Raw genomic sequence first — 21,454 nt, 5'->3', positions numbered from 1 at the left:
TGGGCACCATGTTATAGGAAAGATGTTAATAAGTTGGAAAGGCTGCAAAGAATATTTACAAGGATGTTGCCAGGACCTGAGGGTCTGAGTTATAGGGAGGCGTTGAGTAGGCTGGGACTCTATTCTTTGGAACGCAGGAGGATGAGGAGTGATCTTATAGAGGTTTTTTAAATCATGAGAGGAATAGATCAGGTGGACGCACGGAATCTCTTGCCCAGAGAGGGGGCCTCGAGGACCAGAGTGCATAGGTTTAAGGTGAAGGGGTAACGATTTTATAGGAATCTGAGGGATAACCTTTTCACACAAAGGTGGTGGGTGTATGGAATGAGACGCCAGAGGAGGTAGTTGAGGCAGGAACTTTCAGAACATTTAAGAAGCTGTTAGACAGGTACATGGATAGAACAGGTTTAGAGGGATATGGACCAAACACAGGCATATAGGGCTAGTGTAGATGGGACATGTTGGTCAAAGTGAGCAAGTTGGGCCGAAGTCTGAAAAAGGGTCTCGATCTGAAACGTCACCTATTCCTTTTCTCTAGAGATGCTGTCTGACCCGCTGAGTTACTCCAGCTTTTTGTGTTTATCTTCAGTTTAAACCACCATCTGCTGTTCCTTCCTGCACAAGTGGTGTGAGGAAGGTGGTTTAACTAAGCTGCCAATGTGAATGCGTGTAGTCTATGGTCAGCAACTAGAACTAAGCCCAGATAAACTGAATTCAATCAAGGATTCAATGTTTTCCTTGAGGTGTCAGACAATCAGCTCAGAGAAGTTAGATAACAGAAGCAAGTCAGCCCAGTTAGTCAATGTTAGCATTTATCCTTCATGTGAGAAGTACTTCAGAGAGTTTAGTTTAGTTTAGTTTAGTTTAATTTAGTTTAGTTTAGTTTAGCTTAGTTTAGTTTAGTTTAGTTTAGAGATACAGTGCGGAATCAGGCTATTCGGCCCACCGAGTCCACACTGACCAGCGATCCCCGCACATTAATACTATCCTACTCACTCAAGGGACAATTTTTCCATTTATGTCAAGCCAATTAGCCTATAAACCTGTACGTCTTTGGAGTGTGGTAGGAAACCCCTGGGGATAACCCACGCAGTCACAGGGAGAACACACAAACTCCGTACAGACAACACCCGTAGTCAGGATCAAGCCCGGGTCCCTGGTGCTGTAAGCGCTCTAAGGCAGCAACTCTACCGCTGTGCCACCAGCTGTGAACTTATAGGCATGCAGCACAGAAACAGGCCAATAGGCGCACCATATTTAAGCTTACCATTAAGTACACACCTATATTAATCCTGAAGAATGGTCTATTCTTGTGTGTCTATCATCTATATTAATCCCATTTTCCGCCACTTAGTCTGTAGTCATCTATGCCAAGGTGAGTTAAGAACTTGACCAGATATTTCTGCAATGTAATGAGAATACCTGTCTTCACCGCCTTCTCAGGCAGTTCATTTTAGATAACAAACAACTTCAGAGTGGAAATATATCATCTTATTCTCCTATTTTTCCTGGGCTCTTTGACCAATGTACCTCTAAGTGCCCTGGTGCTTCATACTTTCAAGGTAAATAAAACTACTCATTAGATCATGCTGTCAAATGCAGCTTCATTCACATGGATGTAACCGCATGCACAGACATGCATCCACACACATGTGTACATACATGCACACAAATCTCACAATCAGACACGCTCATATGGGCATGCACACACACGTGCATGCACATACAAGCACACGCGCACACACACACACACACACACACACACAGGAGTTAATCATTGCAATACTTAACTTAGGATTTAGTTAACTTAGGGCGGCATGATGGCACAGCAGTGGAGTTGCCGCCTTACAGCACCGGAGACCTATGTTTGATGCCGACTACGGGTGCTGTATGTACAGGGTTTGTTCGTTCTCCCCGTGACCTGCGTGGATTTTCTCCGAGATCTTCAGCTTCCTCCCACACTCCAAAGACATACAGGTTTGTAGGTTAATTGGCCTGGTATAAATGTAAACATTTCCCTCATGTAGGGTAGTGTTAATGTGCAGGGATCGCTGGTCGGCGCGGAATCAGTAGGCTGAAAGGCCTGTTTCAGGGACCTGTTGGTGAAGGACCATCGTATTTGGGAGTGAGAAAGTTGGCAACCCTAGTAGGAGATGATATTGGCTTACATCTTGGTTTCTGAACGTGCACAATATGTAAGTATTTCTACGCATTAAAACTCAATAACTATCAGCCAGGTGAGCTCAGTCCTGGATTGGTGGCGTTGAAGATTGTGAAGCTTCCTGCTGACGCAGGGAACTGTTGATGCTGAATGGAAACCGGAGCACCCAGAGGAAACCCACACGGTCACAGGGAATGTGCAAGAAGGAACGGCAGATACTGGATTACACCAAAGATAGACACAAAATGCTGGAGTAACTCAGCGGGACAGGCAGCTTTCTTTGGAGAGAAGGAATGGGTGACGTTTCAGGTTGAGACCCTACTTCAGACTGAAGAAATTTAGCCCATCAGTTCTCTCCAGAGATGCTGCCTGTCCCGCTGAGTTACTCCAGCCTTTTGTATCAATTTACGGTCACAGGGAGAACGTGCAAACTTCACACAGACAGCAGCCAAGGTCAGGATCGAACCTTGGTATCTGGCACTGTGAGGCAACGGCACAACCAGCTGTGCCACTGTGCCACCCCCTTTCATTACCCTTTTCGAAAGCTACTGGTAAAACTGCTTCCATCATCTTTTCCGGCAAAATATTCCAGAGCAAATCGACTCACTGTGTGGGAAAAACCTTAGCCCGTCAGTCCACTAAAGAGATTAGCAGGTGTGCTAGGATTCCCTGTGGTGCAACTGGCTGCTACGACCAGTCTGAAGAAGGGTCTCGACCCGAAACGTCACCCATTCCTTCTCTCCAGAGACGCTGTCTGTCCCGTTGACTTACTCCAGCATTTTGTGTCTATCTTCTGTTTAAACCAGCATCCTTCACGTTTTGGCTGCTACCAGGATTGACAAGTCACCCGCCGGCCACATACCGGGAAACATTTAGCATCAATGACAATTTTGGAGTTTGTTCAAGTGTATTCACAATCATTTTCTTTTAATTGGGATGGGGATATTGATCAGAATGGCAGATTAGCGAGCGTGTCTTGTTTCTCATGGGACCTTGGTCTGCAAACATTTCAGGTTAATCAGATGGAAAACCCTTTCCCTTAATAAAATTTAATGAGTTAATTAAAATTAACCACACTCCCAGTGGGCATGAGTTAACAGTCACCACAGCCAATAGTGTGACATTGACTAACATCAGACAGTCTTCAATTCCTGTCATTATAAAGGTAAGCTCAGGCTAAATTCTTTGTTCACTTTACACTACATTGCTTTATATCAGCATTATTAATTCATTTACCGTCATCTTAGTTTAGTTCAGATTAGTTCAGAGATACATCGAGAAAACAGGCCCTTTGGTCCACGAAGTCCACACCGCCCAGCAATCCCTGTACACTAGCACTATTCTACAACCCAGGGACGATTTACAATTATAACAGCCAATTAACCTACAAACACAAAGGTAGACGAAAATGTTGGAGAAACTCAGCGGGTGAGGCAGCATCTATGGAGAGAAGGGATAGGCAACGTTTCAGGTCGAGACCCTGAAGAAGGGTCTCGACCCGAAACATCACCTATTCCTTCTCTCCATAGATGCTGCCTCAACCGCTGAGTTTCTCCCGCATTTTTGTCTACCTTCGATTTTTCCAGCATCTGCAGTTTTTCTTAAACAACCTACAAACCTGTATGTCTTTGGAGTGTGGGAGGAAACCTGGAGAAAACACATGCGGATACGGGGAGAACATGCAAACTCCGTACCGACAGGGATCCTGTAGTTGGGATCGAAACTGGGTCTCTGGCGCTGTAAGGCAGCAACTCTACCACTACGCCACCGTGTCACTCTCTTCTCTCTATACTTCTCTCTAATGGACAGAGGTCAGGGGTTTCCAAGCAAGTCACCAAAAACCTGGATCTTAATAATATTCTGATTTCAACACACATATACTGTCATACACTTAAAGGTATTAAAGCGTATTGATCTGTATCCAAATCAAAAACAGGACAAGATGTCCAGCATCATACATATTAAATATTTAAATTTGGTTTTTAATTATTTTAACTAATCAAAACAATGTAGATTCAAAATGTTAAGGTATGTAGATCAATGCTTCCAAAATTCTTGTTACATTGGGCTCATAAGAAACCAATTTCAGACGTTGCCAGGACTCAAGGACCTGAGCTAAAGGGCAGGCTAGGACTTTATTCCTTAGAATGCAGTAGGCTGAGGTGTAGGGTTGCCAACTGTCCCATATTAGCCAGGACATCCCATTTTTTGGGCTAAATTGGTTTGTCCCATACGGGACCGCCCTTGTCCTGTGTTTGACTGCTACTACTCATGTCGATGCGAGTGTCGGGTCGGAGCGCCGGGTCCGGCCCCGCCTCACCCATCCCGTCGTAGAGCAGCCCATGGAGTGCAGCAGCAGCGCCTCGCCCGTGGCCCCGTCGGTCGGTAACCCGACCAGCTGTCCGACCTTCGTATCTTCGCTAACCGCCCACACCACCACCCCGCTTTCTCATGGCCAATCATTGGTTCATGAGTTGGATGGGCGGCCAGGACTTTGCGCGCGACGTTGCGCGGCCCGGGCCAAACCTCCTCAGCTGGCCCGCCGGCTGGGCTATGTGTGCAGTCTAGCACCCGGGCCAACTCATCATTCACCCAGCCACGGCCGAGTCGGTCAACGAATTGCCGTTGGGAATTTGTCCCTTATTTTGACCTTTTGTCTCTTGTTTGGGAGTGGGAAAGTTGGCACGCTAGGGTGGGCAGGCTATGACTTTCTTCCTTATAATGCAGTAGGCTGAGAGGTGATCTTATAGAAATTATAAAATCTTGAGAGGAATATAGAGTGAATGTGCAGTTTTTCCCCCAGGTTAGGAGAAACAAGAACAGGAGGATATCACTTTAAGGTGAGAGAGGCAAGATTTAATAGGAACCTGAAGGGCAACCTTTTCACACTGCAGGTGGAATGAGTTGCCAGAGGAGGTAGATGAGGCAGGTACAATGCAAACATTTAAATACATTTGGACAGGTATATGGATAGGAACAATTTAGCAGGAATTGTATTGTATTGTACTTGTATCGGATCCAGGGTAAGGCAGGAGAATGACAGCCAGAGCAGTATACTGTTCTGGATGTCAGATGTGGGAGGTCATGGTGTCGGATGGCCCTCCAGACGTCCACATCTTCACGAGGTGCGTCGAGATGGGGCTCCTAAGGGACCGTATTAGGATCCTGGAGTAGCAGCTCGATGACCTCTGCCTGGTCAGGGAGAGTGAGGAGGTCATAGAGAGGAGTTATAGGGAGGTGGTCACTCCAAAACCACGGGAGAGAGACAAGTGGGTCACGCTTAGGAAGGGCAAGGGGCAGAGGCAGGGACGAGTGAGTACTCCAATGTCGGTACACCTTGCAAATAAGTACTCCTGTTTGAGTACGGATGGGGGTGACAGCCTGCCCGGGGGTAGCGACAGCAGACGGGCCTCCAGCACAGAGACCGGCCCAGTTGCTCCGAAAGGTAGGGACAAAAAGAAGAGGGCAATAGTAATTGGGGACTCTATTGTTAGGGGGTCGGATAGGCGATTCTGTGGACGCAGTCGGGAGACCAGGATGGTGGTCTGCCTCCCTGGTGCCAAGGTCTCGGACGTGTCTCAATGCGTCCAAGATATCCTGAAATTAGAGGGAGAGGAGCCTGAGGTCGTGATACATATAGGTACCAATGACATAGGTAAAAAAAGGGAAGAGGTCCTGAAGGGAGGATTTAGGGAGTTGGGAGGAGAGTTAAGGAAAAGGACCAAAAAGGTAACAATCTCAGGATTACTGCCTGTGCCACGCGACAGTGAGAGTAGGAATGGAGCGAGGTGGAGGATAAATGCGTGGCTGAAAGACTGGTGCAGAGGGCAGGGATTCAAGTTTCTGGATCATTGGGACTTCTTTTGGGGAAGGTGGGACCTGTACAGAAAGGATGGGTTGCACTTGAACCCGAGGGGGACCAATATCCTGGCGGGGAAATTTGCAAAGGCTACTGGGGAGACTTTAAACTAGAATGGTTGGGGCGAGGGACTCAAATAGAGAAAGCTAGTAGACAGAATGGGAGGCAGGAAGCAGAAAAGGGAAGCACTCGGACACAAGAGGAGAAAGAAGAAAAAGGAAATAAACAGAGAATAAGAGGCGGGGGGTTTCTTAAATGTGCATATTTTAATGCTAGGAGCATTGTAAGAAAGGTGGATGAGCTTAGAGTCTGGATAGACACCTGGAAGTATGATGTTGTGGCGATCAGTGAAACATGGTTGCAGGAGGGCTGTGATTGGAAACTAAATATTCCAGGATTTTGTTGCTTCAGGTGTGATAGAATTGGAGGGGCAAGAGGTGGAGGTGTTGCATTGCTAGTCAGGGAAGATATTACAGCAGTGCTTTGGCAGGATAGATTGGAGGGCTCATCTAGGGAGGCTATTTGGGTGGAACTGAGAAGTGGGAAAGGTGTAGCAACACTTATAGGGGTGTATTATAGACCGCCAAATGGGGATCGAGAATTGGAAGAGCAAATATGTAAGGAGATTGCAGATATTAGTAGTAAGCACAAGGTAGTGATTGTGGGAGATTTCAATTTTCCACATATAGACTGGGAAACACATTCTGTAAATGGGCTGGATGGTTTGGAGTTTGTAAAATGTGTGCAGGATAGTTTTTTGCAGCAATACATAGAGGTACCTACTAGAGGAGGGGCAGTGCTGGACCTCCTGTTAGGAAATGAGACGGGACAGGTGGCGGAGGTATGCGTTGGGGAGCACTTCGGGTCCAGTGATCACAATACCATTAGTTTCAATATAATTATGGAGAGGGTCAGAACTGGACCTAGGGTTGAGATTTTTGATTGGAGAAAGGCTAACTTTGATGAGATGCGAAATGATTTAAAAGGAGTGAACTGGGACATTTTGTTTTATGGGAAGGATGTAGAAGAGAAATGGAGGACATTTAAAGGGGAACTTTTAAGAGTACAGAATCTTTATGTTCCTGTTCGGTTGAAAGGAAACAGTAAAAATTGGAAAGAGCCCTGGTTTTCAAGGGAAATTGGACACTTGATTCGGAAAAAGAGGGAGATCTACAATAGTTATAGGCAGCATGGAGTAAATGAGGTGCTTGAGGAGTATAAAGAATGTAAAAAGAATCTTAAGAAAGAAATTAGAAAAGCTAAAAGAAGATATGAGGTTGCTTTGGCAAGTAAGGTAAAAGTAAATCCGAAGGGTTTCTACCGCTATATTAATAGCAAAAGGATAACGAGGGATAAAATTGGTCCATTAGAGAGTCAGAGTGGCCAACTATCTGCAGAGCCAAAAGAGATGGGGGAGATATTGAACAGTTTATTTTCTTCGGTATTCACCAAAGAGAAGGATATTGAATTATGTGAGGTAAGGGAAACAAGTAGAGTAGCTATGGAAACTATGAGGATCAAAGAAGAGGAAGTACTGACACTTTTGAGAAATATAAAAGTGGATAAGTCTCCAGGTCCGGACAGGATATTCCCTAGGACATTGAGGGAAGTTAGTGTAGAAATAGCCGGGGCTATGACAGAAATATTTCAAATGTCATTAGAAACGGGAATAGTCCCCGAGGATTGGTGTACTGCGCATGTTGTTCCATTGTTTAAAAAGGGTTCTAAGAGTAAACCTAGCAATTATAGACCTGTTAGTTTGACTTCAGTGGTGGGCAAATTAATGGAAAAGATACTTAGAGATAATATATATAAGCATCTGGATAAACAGGGTCTGATTAGGAACAGTCAACATGGATTTGTGCCTGTAAGGTCATGTTTGACTAATCTTCTTGAATTTTTTGAAGAGGTTACTAGGGAAATTGACGAGGGTAAAGCAGTGGATGTTGTCTATATGGACTTTAGTAAGGCCTTTGACAAGGTTCCTCATGGAAGGTTGGTTAAGAAGGTTCAACTGTTGGGTATAAATGCAGGAGTAGCAAGATGGATTCAACAGTGGCTGAATGGGAGACGCCAGAGAGTAATGGTGGATGGCTGTTTGTCGGGTTGGAGGCAGGTGACTAGTGGGGTGCCTCAGGGATCTGTGTTGGGTCCTTTGTTGTTTGTCATGTACATCAATGATCTGGATGAAGGTGTGGTAAATTGGATTAGTAAGTATGCAGATGATACCAAGATAGGGGGTGTTGTGGATAATGAAGAGGATTTCCAAAGTCTACAGAGTGATTTAGGCCATTTGGAAGAATGGGCTGAAAGATGGCAGATGGAGTTTAATGCTGATAAATGTGAGGTACTACACCTTGGCAGGACAAATCAAAATAGGACGTACATGGTAAATGTTAGGGAATTGAAGAATGCAGTTGAACAGAGGGATCTGGGAATAACCGTGCATAGTTCCTTGAAGGTGGAATCTCATATAGACAGGGTGGTAAAGAAAGCTTTTGGTATGCTAGCCTTTATAAATCAGAGCATTGAGTATAGAAGCTGGGATGTAATGTTAAAATTGTATAAGGCATTGGTGAGACCAAATCTGGAGTATGGTGTACAATTTTGGTCGCCCAATTATAGGATGGATGTCAACAAAATAGAGAGTACAGAGGAGATTTACTAGAATGTTGCCTGGGTTTCAACAACTAAGTTACAGAGAAAGGTTGAATAAGTTAGGTCTTTATTCTATGGAACGCAGAAGGTTAAGGGGGGACTTGATAGAGGTCTTTAAAATGATGAGAGGGATAGACAGAGTTGATGTGGACAAGCTTTTCCCTTTGAGAATAGGGAAGATTCAAACAAGAGGACATGACTTCAGAATTAAGGGACAGAAGTTTAGGGGTAACATGAGAGGGAACTTCTTTACTCAGAGAGTGGTAGCGGTGTGGAATGAGCTTCCAGTGGAAGTGGTGGAGGCAGGTTCGTTGGTATCATTTAAAAATAAATTGGATAGGCATATGGATGAGAAGGGAATGGAGGGTTATGGTATGAGTGCAGGCAGGTGGGACTAAGGGAAAATAATTGTTCGGCACAGACTTGTAGGGCCGAGATGGCCTGTTTCCGTGCTGTAATTGTTATATAGTTATATATGGTTATATGGTTAAGAAATGGGCCAAATACAAGCAAATGGGGCATCTTGGTCAACATGGATGAGTTAGGCCAAAAGACCTGTTTCTTGGCTGTGTGACTCTTTGGACTCCAAATTAAATTCAATACATTTTGTGGGCGTAACATGGGTGGCAACGGTAGAGATGCTGCCTTACAGCGCTAGAGACCAGGGTTCAATCCCGACTATGGGTGCTATCTGTACGGAGTTTGTACGTTCTCCCCGTGATCGCGTGGGTTTTCTCCGGCACCTTTGCTTTCCTCCCACACTCCAAAGATGTACAGGTTTGTAGGTTGATTGGCTTGGCGTAATTATGAATTATCCCTAGTGTGTGTAGGATAGTGTTAATGTGCGGGGATCGCTGGTCGGTCAGTGGGCTAAATGGCCTGTTTCCACGCTGTATCTCTAAAACTAAACTAAACAAAACATTGAGTGAGAATACATTTCTATCGAGTTTCAGGAGATGGAATGATTTAAGAGAGAGTTCATATTAACAATGGAATGACACCAAAGCTACAAAAGAGAAATCATATAAATCAAGTCAACCTCCTGGTGTTCCCCGTCCAGCTATTTTTGTTCTATTCTCTTGCGGTGCATTTAAATAAGCGCATATATACAAATAGGCACAGTGGTGTAGCGGTAGAGTTGCTGCCTTACAGCGCATGAAACCCAGGTTTGATTCCAATTACGGGCGTTGTCTGTGCGGGATTTGTATGTTCTTCCTGCGAAGGCGTGGGTTTTCTCCGGGTGCTCCTGTTTCCACCCACACTCCAAATACGTACCAGTTTGTAGGTTAATTGCCTTCTGTAAAATTGTAAATTGTCCCTAGTGTGTAGGATAGTGCTAGTGTACGGAGTGATAACTAGTTGGTGTGGACTCGGTGGGCCAAAGGCCCTGTTTCCATGCAGTACCCCTAAAGAAAATGTTTTTTAAGTTATGGATATTAGATAAGATAATACAGTTCTGGTATATCTGCAATATCAAGAATATTTAGCACTACAATTAAATGTAGAAACAAGGAACTGCAGGTGCTTGTTTTTTTTTTAAATATACAAAGTGCTGGAATATCTCAGTGGACCAGTGGACCAGGCAGCTTCTATGGAGAACATACATAGGTGATGTTTTGGGTTTGGAACCTTCTTTGGGTCTGATTTGGGGCTTGCTGGTAAATGGAAGGGGCAGGACTAAGCCTGGCAAGTAATAGGTGGATACTAGTTTGGGGGGGAAAGAGGGGGGGGTGATAGGGAAGATGGTTGGACAAAGGCCAGAAATGAAAAGATAGGTATGAGACAAAAGGATTGAAGAGTTTTGAATTGTGAAGCCAGAGGAAGGAATGTAGGTGGAGGGGGAGGGGGAGTGGAGAAATAGATGCTAGTCCCAGGTGTGTGCTCAGGAGAGAGGGGAGAGGGTTAGGTGGGCAGGGATGATCTCTACACCTCTATGTTCGTCCCTCAGCCTTCTGTGCTCCAAGGAATAAAGTCCTAGCCTCTCCCTGTAGTTCAGCCCTTCAAGTCCTGGCAACATCATCGTAAATCTTCTCTGCACTCTCTCCAGATTTCCCAGCTGCACGCGATTATATATCGACCTGCTGTTATTTTCCCAGCCTCATCGCTCCCATTCCGACTCCAGATTCTGAAGATCAGTTTGTGGCCACTCATCTAAAACTGGAGAATTCAATGTTCACAACACTGGGTAGTAAGCTACCCAAGCAAAATATGAGGAGATGTTTCTCCAGTTTGCATGTGGCATCACTCTTTCAATGGGGCAGGCCCAGGACAGGAAGGTCAGTATGGGAACAGGAAGTGGAACTCTTCAAATCTTTTTTTCGTACACCATCCGTCTTTTCATCACTGGCCTTTGTCCAAACATCTGCCTATCAACTCCCCCCCCCCCCCCCCCCCCCTCCCCTCCTGCCTCAGTTGTATCCACTTATTACTTGTGGACACAATACATTGGTGTAACTCAGCAGGTGAAGCAGCAACCCTGGAGAACAGGTGACGTTTAGGGGCGGAACCCTTCTTTGGACTGGTCTAAATGAATGAATGAATGAATGAATGAATGAATGAATGAATGAATGAATGAATGAATGAATACTTTATGAATGAATACAAGTCACAGTGAAATTCTTTGCTTGTATACCCAAGGTATGCAAATAATCGCCACTCAAAGGGCAATTACAGTGCACCAAAGTCACAAAGTAGCCCCACGCCAGGTCCCTGTTTGTTCGCCACCCCCTCCTCTCTAACGGCGGCCCCCCACTCCGGGACATCCATTGTCCAATGTTCTTCCACCACCCTCAAGGTGGTCCCCCCACGCCAGATCCTCCTTTGTTCCATCTCTCGGTAGCGGCGTCCTCATTTCCATGTGTCCGTCCTTGTCCGCCGCCATCATCGACCGCCACACCGACCTGTCCACCAATGTCACCGGGTCCTTGCCGGACACCTCCGTGGAGCCAACCCAGGCCCCTGCCGCGGGCTCCGCAGACCCAGGGGCCATTGGCCTCGAACTTCGTCAGCCCGCAATGCTCCACCTCCGGCCGAGGCTCTGGCTTCAGCTTTTCAGCGGCCCTCAGCAAGGCGTCTGCCCTACTCTGCCGAAGAAAGGTCTCGACCGAAACGTCACCAATTCCTTTTCTCCAGAGATGCTGCCTGACCCGCTGAGTTACTCCAGCATTTTGTGCCAACCTCTTCAGTGTAAATCAGCCTCTGCTGTTCCTCCTTATAGACCTGTCCTACTTAGGTGCTTTTTTAGGTGACTGCCGAAAAATATTCAACATGTTGAAAAATTTTAGGCGACAGTGGCGACAATTTGGGCTGTCGTAGGTTGTCGTAGTTGCTGTAGTAGGTTGTCGCCAGGTGACGTAGGTTGTCGCTGGTGCTGACCGGTGAATTCCATTGTCCTATTTGCTGGCAGTCGCCTAAAAAATCGCCTAAGTGGGACAGGCCCATAACACTCCACCTATTACTTTGTCCAACATCTCCTCTCTTCCAATTTTCCTCTCCCTATTCCCACATAATCAATCTGAAGACGGGTCCTTACCAAAAACGTCATCCATTCCCTCTCTTCAGGGATGCTGCCTGACCCATTGAGTTACTCCAGCACTCTGTGAAACGTCACCTATCCATGTTCTCCAGAGATGCTGCCTGACCCGCTGAGTTACTCCAGCACTCTGTGAAACGTCACCTATCCATGTTCTCCAGAGTTGCAGCCTGACCTGCTGAGTTACTCCAGCACTCTATGAAACGTATCCATGTTCTCCAGAGATGCTGCCTGACCTGCTGAGTTACTCCAGCACTCTGTCTTAAATTTGGTCATTACAATAGTAACAAGATTACAATTATAATAAATTGCATTTAAAAATACCAATTACTTGCACTGAATTTGAAACTTTTCTTTTAAGGAAAGTACGGAGCTAGTAAATTTTTTTTTTACCAAAAGCTACGGAAGTCCTTAGATGCTTAGCCACATTAGGGTGGCTATCACTAACTGCACTAATCTTAGCTGTAGTGTTTTTCTTTTTCAACCTTTTACACATTACTAATACAATTTTTTATTACCTCTTCTACCTTATAATATATTATATTTTGTATTTGGAGTGGAATTACATATTTTATTTAGGGAGATATGTTCGGATGGAAAACAGACGAGACTTAAAACTCATCTACCTGATGTTCGAGTATAAGGTAGGGTTGAGGGTGCTGAGCCATCTGCTCTAATCACTCTAATCACAAGATGCAAGACGGGAATAGGAAAATTGGGGGTGAAGGAATTAAATTCTGCAGTTGGAAGGTTAAGGGAATTAATGAACCTATTAAGAGAGGCAAAGTGTTAGCTCATTTAAAATCATTGAAAACAGATATAATATTTCTCCAGGAGACACACCTGAAAAAGGAAGCACAACATAGATTGAAAACAAAATGGATTGCTAAAGCGTACCACTCCTCATTCTCACATAAATCTAGAGGGGTTGCAATATTAATTCGTAAAGGTATACCCTTTAAACATATATCAATGATAGAAGATATTGAAGGCAGATATATTGTAATAATAGGGGAGTTATACTCAAAAAAGGTGACTCTCCTTAATGTGTATGGACCAAATTTTGATAGCCCCCTGTTTTTTAAGAGAATACTTAACAATATCCCGGAATGTACACAACAAAACTTAATAATCGGTGGAGACTTAAATTGTACATTGGATGCTTATTAGGATAGATCATCAACTCAAAGAAAACTAAAATCCCAATCAAGTGAATTTCTAAACTCATATATTAATACTACCAACATTAAGGATGTTTGGAGAATTGAAAACCCATCGGGTTGAGAATATTCATTTTACTCACCAGTACATAAAACCTACTCAAGGATAGATTATTTTTTAGTAGACTCAAAACTTATCCCATTTACCTATAACTCGCAATATCATAATATCATAATCTCAGACCATACTCCACTAACATTTATGATTAAACTAAACGGAATGGTAGAGACACAGCCACAATGGAGACTTAATCCCCAAATCTTAAAAGAAAAGGTATGTAATGAATACCTCGTAAAACAGATTAATATGTTTTTTGAGGCTAATGATAGCCCTGAAATCTCTGCTTCCCTTCTTTGGGAAACATTTAAAGCATTTGTGCGAGGAGCATTAATCTCTTCTCAATCATTTCTTAACAAAGAGAATAGGGCCAAATAACAGAAATTGGAAATGGAAATAAGGCAATTAGACATAGAAAATGCAGCAGCACCATCCATGATAAAACACAATAAAATTGCAGTACTGAAATATAAATTGAACAAGATATACTCAGACCAAGTTATAAAACTTTATCAACATACAAAACAATTAAATTTTGAATTTGGTGATAAACCACAAAAACTATTAGCGCGACAACTTCGTAAACTGGATGGGGAAAAAACAATTTATAAAATTAGAACAGACAAGGGAGAAACACTAACACTGCCTAAAGATATTAATGATAGATTTTTACAATACTATCAAAAATTGTACTCATCTAAAATGACAGAACAATCAGCAGGAATGGAAACATTTCTACAGAAATGTAAGCTTGTGGGTTTAGATTAGAAAGAGAGAGAATCACTAGGTGCTGAAATTACGATAAAAGACATCGAAGGGTCAATTAAATCTTTAAAAAATGGAAAGGCTGCAGGTCCTGATGGTCTAAGTTCTGAATTTTATAAAAAAAATTATGACCTGGTTTCTCCACGCCTACAGACACTGTACAAATATGCTTACACTCAACAGAAACTCCCAGAAACTCTAAATGAATCTACAATCATACTCATACCAAAAACGGATAAGGATCTTGAAGACCCAGGTTCATATAGAGCAATAGCCCTTTTAAATACTGATCAGAAAATACTAACTAAAATTCTCTCATAGATTGAGCTTAGTGATTAACAAATTAATACACCCCGACCAAACAGGTTTTATTCCAAAACGTTATTCATTTTATAATCTGAGAAGACTATTCAATATTATATACTCCAATAGAATTCCTAATGCAGATCTAGCAATTATTTCGTTAGATGCTGAAAAAGCATTTGACCAGGTTGAATGGCCATATTTATTTTCGATGATGGAAAAATTTCAATTGGGAGAGAAGTACTGTACATGGGTTAAATTGTTATACTCTAATCCAACAGCTAGAATATTAACAAACCAAATGTTATCAACTAAATTTAACCTCTCTAGAGGTTGTAGACAAGGATGTTCACTATCCCCACTATTATTTGCTCTTGCAATCGAACCCTTAGCAGAAAGCGTTAGAACCCATACAGGAATATACGGATATAACACTAGAGAAACAAAGAATAAAATTTCCTTATATGCAGATGATGTACTAATATATATTACAAAGTAAGAAACTAGTATTCCAAATCTATTAAATTTAATAACTCAATTTGGTCAGTTCTCAGGATATAGAATTAATTGGAATAAAAGTGAAATCATGCCAATAACAAAACTCAATCTACATGCATTACAACAATCCCCTTTTAAAATAGTTAAAGATAAATTTAAATACTTAGGAATCTATGTAACTAAGACATATACCTCTTTATTTAAACTAAATTTTCCACCCTTACTGAATAAACTACACAAGAATATTCAATACTGGAAAACACTTCCCATTTCAATGCTTGGTAGAATTAATGCTATAAAAATGATCTTCTTACCGCAACTACTGTACCTATTTCAATTAATCCCGATATATATCCCAAAAACTTTTTTCAAAAAAGTCGACTCCCTTGTTACAAGTTTTATCTGGGATTATAAGAATCATAGAATAAGTAAAAAACATTTATGTAAGTCAAAGATAAATGGAGGTTTGGCTTTGCCAAATTTCTTGTTTTATTTTTGGGCAGTCCATATTAAAAACATGAATTTCTGGCTGGAAGAACTGGATCAACAACCAGATTGGTTAAGGATGGAAAAGGAAGACTGTTTACCTTTTGAAATTGGACCGATCATATTTGCTACCACAAAACAGCACAAAAAAACCTATAAGGAGAACCCCATAATACATAGTGGAATACGAATTTGGAAACAATTTTAAAAAGTTTTAAAATTGAATAATATAATAATGATAATGGATGGGATTTATATAGCGCCTTTCTAATACTCAAGGCGCTTTACATCGCATTATTCATTCACTCCTCAGTCACACTCGGTGGTGGTAAGCTACTTCTGTAGCCACAGCTGCCTTGTGGCAGACTGACGGAAGCGTGGCTGCCATTCTGCGCCTACGGCCCCTCCGACCACCACCAATCACTCACACACATTCACACACATTCACACACAGGCAAAGGTGGGTGAAGTGTCTTGCCCAAGGACACAACGACAGTATGCACTCCAAGCGGGATTCGAACCGGCTACCTTCCGGTCGCCAGCCGAACACTTAGCCCATTGTGCCATCTGTCGTCCCTATATAATATACCATTATGCCTTCCCATTGTAAATAATCCCTTATTCAAACCATCCTTTTTGGATAAGGTTTTCACACAATGGAAAAATTATGGAATTAAAAAGATTGGACATCTTTATGGGAAAGGCACTTTTCTTTCATTTCAGGAGTTACAACAGAATCATGGACTGCACTCAAATAATTTCTTCAGATATCTACAAATTAGAGATTATGTTAAATCTAACACACAAGTCTACAGGACTAGGGAACCAGAAATGCTTGATGAATGTTTGAACAAGCATCCTAACACTGAAAAATGAATAGCTTATATTTATAACACCCTTCTAAACAACGAGGTACCACCGACGGAACCATATAGACACACATGGGAAAATGAATTAGGTCATCCTATAACGAAAGATTTGTGGGACGAAAGTTTACAACATATACATCAATGTTCGTTAAATGCCAGACATGCTTTAATACAATTTAAAGTCTTACATAGATTACACTACTCTAAAATAAAACTAAATAGAATCTTCCCACAAATCTCTCCTATTTGTGATAAATGTCTACATCTAGATGCTAATTTAACACATACGTTTGCAAATTGTATAAAAATTAAACATTTCTGGACTGATATTTTTGAAATAATTTCAGAAGTTATTAATACAAAACTGGATCCAAACTCAAAATTAATAATACTTGGAATATCAGAGCAAAGTTTAACATTCACAACAAGCCAAAGAAATTTCCTCGACTACAGAATAATAACCGGGAAAAAATTAATATTAAAATTTTGGAAAGGCCCTACGACCCCCACAATTAAAATGTGGATTGTGGAAATGTCAGAGACCCTATATCTAGAAAGAATTAGACTTGTCTTAATGGACAAACAAGAACTTTTTGATAAAATATGGGCTCCATTCATTAATTATCTGACGGGATAGATTGGCCCGGCACGAAAACCCAACTGAAACTTGAACTCAGGATTAGATGAAAAGTCATACTTTATAATCTACGAACCTATCTCCAATGACGTATTATAAGTAATCCATTCCACCTTTTTTGTTTTTTTTGATATTTGTAACTTTTCTCTCTCTTTCTCTCTTTTTCTATATTAAAAAAACCCACTAGAAGTAGAAGTGATCGACAATTGAAATTTTTAATAATGTATGACTGATGTATATGAAAAGTTTTTTTTACTATAATATGCAACTATACTTTATAATATGTCTACTTCTAATAAAAATAAAATTAAAATAAAAAAAAAAAAAAATACCAATTACGATAACATTCATCCATTTAATATTCTGTAGTTTCGTTTTAACATTAGTCTGTGATTTTTCATGCCACATGGCAGAGAAATACACTGTGATTCCATCATATTTATTTAATATCCTGCACCATGTTGCACCATGTTGAGGACATTTAAACATAGCTTCCATCTAAAATTAATCACGAATCCTTTCAGCCAGAGTAAATTGTAGACTAAGATGTCGCCCCAAATGTAAATAGTTATTACTCATTCCAGAAGGATGCTGGCAGTGATCTTTCTTTCACAGTTTGTAAGTAATATTTTATTAATGGATAAACTGGAAAGGAATAATGGCATGACTTAAAGCAACAAAGCAGGTACATATGATAGAGCCTCAGAAGGCATTAGGTTCATCTACCCCAGTAGTAACTGCTCTCCAAAGCAGACCAAAGCATACTTGGCCGTATGAAATGCTTTCAGACAAAGCTGTGGTGTAGCTGGAAATATTTCTCTCCTTTACAGTATCTATCCTCATCTTTCTTGTTCTTCCTTTTCACACTCTTAAACCTTATGTCTACACTTGTTCCCCCACCCCCTGTCCTTTATCTGCTCTTTATTCTTTCCCCTTTTTCTACACCTCTCTGTTATTAACTCTCACTAAACTCACTTCCTTCCTCCCTCCCTTACCTTCCCTCTCTCTTTCTATCCCTCTTTCTATCTTTTTCTCTTTATCTCTCTTTCTATTTCTCTCTTTCTCTTTATCTCTCTTTCTCCCTCTTTCTCTTTCTCTCTTTCTCTTTTTCTCTCTCTTTCTCTCTTTCTCTTTCTCTCTCTTTCTCTTTATCTATGAACCACTGTTGTATAATGTTAGTACCTCCACCGATGTAAAGCACTTTGGTCAACGAGAGTTGTTTTTTAAATGTGCTATAGAAATAAAAGTGACTTGACTTGACTTGACTTGACACTCTTTCTCTCTCTTTCCCTCTCGTTCTCTAAATTCAAATCAGTGCTGTTTGTGCCCAGCTGGTTCCAGGACGTCTGGTTTAAAATGATTATGATATAATTTGTACAAAAAGTCTTCATCAACCAAAATGTAAAGCTGCTGAGTAATCAATTTGCACATGTTAAGATATTTTTCATTTGATCCTCAGAATCTGGAGTCATATGGGAATGGTTTATATGGAAAAATAATGGCAGATCAATACATAATCCCATGAAGCTGGAAAGTTGGAGCTACAAGGATGTTGCCAGTACTTGGGGGCTGAAGTATAGGGAGAGTTGGGCATACTAGGACTTTATTCCTTGCAGCACCGGAGGCTAAGGGCTGATCTTATCGAGGGGTATAAGCTCACGAGGGGCAATATATAGTGTGAATGAGCAGAATATTTTACACACGGTAGTGGTATAAAAAGCAAGAGGACATCTGTTTATAGGTGAGAGGAGCAAGATTTAATAGGAACCTGAGGAGTATTTTTTTTCCGCTCATAGGGTGGTGGGTGTATGGCACAAGCTGCCAGAGGAGGTAGCGGAGGCAGGTAATAGCATTTTAAGAGCATTTAATAAATACATGGACATGTATGTGGACAGGAAAGGTTTAGAGGGTTAGGGGCCAAACTCATGCAAATGGGACCAGCTTAAATGGGGCATCTTGGTCAGTATGGATGAGTTGGGCTGAAGGGCCTGTTTCCGTGCTGTATGACACTATGCCATTTCATTACCCACATAAATCACAGTGTCCTAAACTTTGTCTGTCATCTGCCTTGTAAGTATTGCACAAGGTCAGGGTATATTTAGACGTTTGTCTGCAGGTTAGAAAAACAGGATTCGTAACGATCAGTTGGATGTTTTTTTTTTTCATTTACAATTTGTTCCAAAAATCAACTTTAGTCCCAAGCACCAAAAAAACAGCTACCAGGTATTTCACTGCATGTTTCCAATAATATTAAATAAATTAAGGTCATAGGTCATGTGATAGGAGGAGAATTAGGCCATTCAATCATGACTGATCTATCTCTCCCTCCTAAAGGGGCTGTCCCACTTGTGCAACCTAATTGACGAGTTTAAAAGAGTTTGAAAAAATGATATGTTGAAGACCTCCTTCCACTATGTAGAAGACCTCCTTCGACCTCCTTCAAATATGTTGAAGACTAGCTTCGACTAGCTACGACTAGCTACGACTAACTTCGGGAAAATTGGTCACCGAATAGTGGAGAGTGAAGACGACCTCCTTCGATCTCCTTCGACCTCCCTTCAACCTCCCTTCACTTATGATGAAGGCTATTTTGGACTAGAAATCTTCGAATACCCTCGATTACCTACGATTAACATGCCGACCTACTACGATCTACTACGACTAAACCTATGAGTAAAAAAAGTATCGAGTTTTTCCATGGCGACCTTTTTTTCAATCGCGGGCATTTTTTAACATATTGAAAAAACCGCCGCGACCTAGCTGAGGCCTCGAATACGCGGAGACCACTCTCGAGCATGAAGGAGAGTTACGAAGACCTCCTACGACGTCGTGTCGACCATGCTGCGAGTATGAGTCAAGGGCTAACTCGCCAGAACTCGCGGATTAGGTCACCCAAGTGGGACAGGCACTTTACCCATTCTCCTGCCTTCTCCCTCTAACCTCTGACACCATTCTCTGCATCATTGATCTGAAAGGGCAGATGGGGATTCAGTTTATGGAATTGTAACGACCAAATATAAGACACAAAGTACTGGAGTAACTCAGCGGGTCAGGCCGCATCTCTGGAGAAAAGGAATCGGTGACGTGTCAGGTTGGAACACTTCTTCAGACTGAAAGATAGAAGGGACGGGGAATGTGAGAGGAAACATCACCTGTTCCTTTTCTCCAGAGATGCTGCCTGACCTGCTTACTCCAGCATTTTGTGTCTTTTATGTCTATCATCAGTATAAAGCAGCATCCTCCCGACACAATAGGAGAGGATTGAGTAGCATTGGAGGGACAAATGGACTTTGGAGGGCATGCTGACAGATCTGTACAGGTAGCAGATAGATCAGAGGGAGAATGCTGTTAAAAATGCACAGAGAATGTTTTCCTTTCTGCGTGAAATATAAGATCAGGGAGGTTAGAGTAGAACTGAGCACAGCACGCGTGAGACTATAATCGTAGCACTGAGGCAATTTGCCAACATGTACTCAGTACTGCAACATTTCAGCTACGAGGATAAAGTAGAGAGACTGGGATTGCTTGGGGGAGACTTAATTGGTTTGAGCAACATTATGTGCCATGCATATAGGTTAACTAGAACAGAGGGCGGCACGGTTGCGCAGCAGCAGATTTTCTGCCTTACAGGGGGAGAAACCCAGGTTCGATCCTGACTACAGGTGCTGTCTGTACGGAGTTTGTTCGTTCTCCCCGTGACCTCGGTGGGTTTTCTCTTGGTGCCAGACACAAAATGCTGGAGTAACTCAGCGGGACAGGCAGCATCTCTGGAGAGCAGGAACGGGTGGCGTTTCAGGTCTGAAGAAAGGTCTCGTCCCAAACGTCACCCATTCCTTCTCTCCAGAGATGCTGCCTGTCCCGCTGAGTTACTCCAGCATTTTGTGTCTATCTTTGGTTTAAACCAGCGTCTGCAGTTCCTTCCGACACTCTTTTCGCCGGGTGCATCAGTTTCCTCCCACACTTTGAAGAAGTACAGGTTTGTAGGTTATTTGGCTTCTGTAATTTGCCCTTGTGTGCACGTAGTGCTAGTGTACAAGGCAGTTGTTTGTCCGTGCGGACCCATTGGGTCACCAAAGGCCTGTCTCCATGGTGTTAAGGGCCTGTCCCACTTTCACGACCTGATTCACAACCTTTTTTTACTCGTGGGCATTTTTCACCAGGCTAGAAAAGCACCCCGACCTACTTGATGCCACAATTACCTACGACTAGCATCACAACCTACCTACGACCTACCTACGATCTCCTACGACCTACCTACGACCTCCTACGGCCTCGTGACAACCATGCTGCGAGTATGAGTCAAGGGCAAACTCGGCAGAGGTCGTGAATTAGGTTGTAAAAGTGGGACAGGCCCTTAATTCTCAAGTCTAAAGTCTAAAGATCTACTTACCCCTAGCAGTTGGGGTCA

The 21,454-nt window shown here is 42.4% G+C and overlaps 1 long non-coding RNA gene across 1 annotated transcript; it reads left to right on the top strand.

Moving 5' to 3' along the window:
- The first annotated feature begins 8,955 nt into the window (after positions 1-8,955).
- Positions 8,956-20,747, top strand: LOC116970706. The gene is made up of 3 exons (XR_004411279.1): positions 8,956-8,965; positions 15,633-15,635; positions 20,635-20,747. It is a non-coding gene; the product is annotated as an uncharacterized LOC116970706 (long non-coding RNA).
- Positions 20,748-21,454: the final 707 nt, after the last annotated feature.

Source organism: Amblyraja radiata, chromosome 3 (genome assembly GCF_010909765.2).
Source record: "Amblyraja radiata isolate CabotCenter1 chromosome 3, sAmbRad1.1.pri, whole genome shotgun sequence".
NCBI lineage: Eukaryota > Metazoa > Chordata > Chondrichthyes > Rajiformes > Rajidae > Amblyraja > Amblyraja radiata.
The sequence above is the reverse complement of the archived record's forward strand: the minus strand, read 5'-3'. Positions and strand labels throughout refer to the sequence as shown.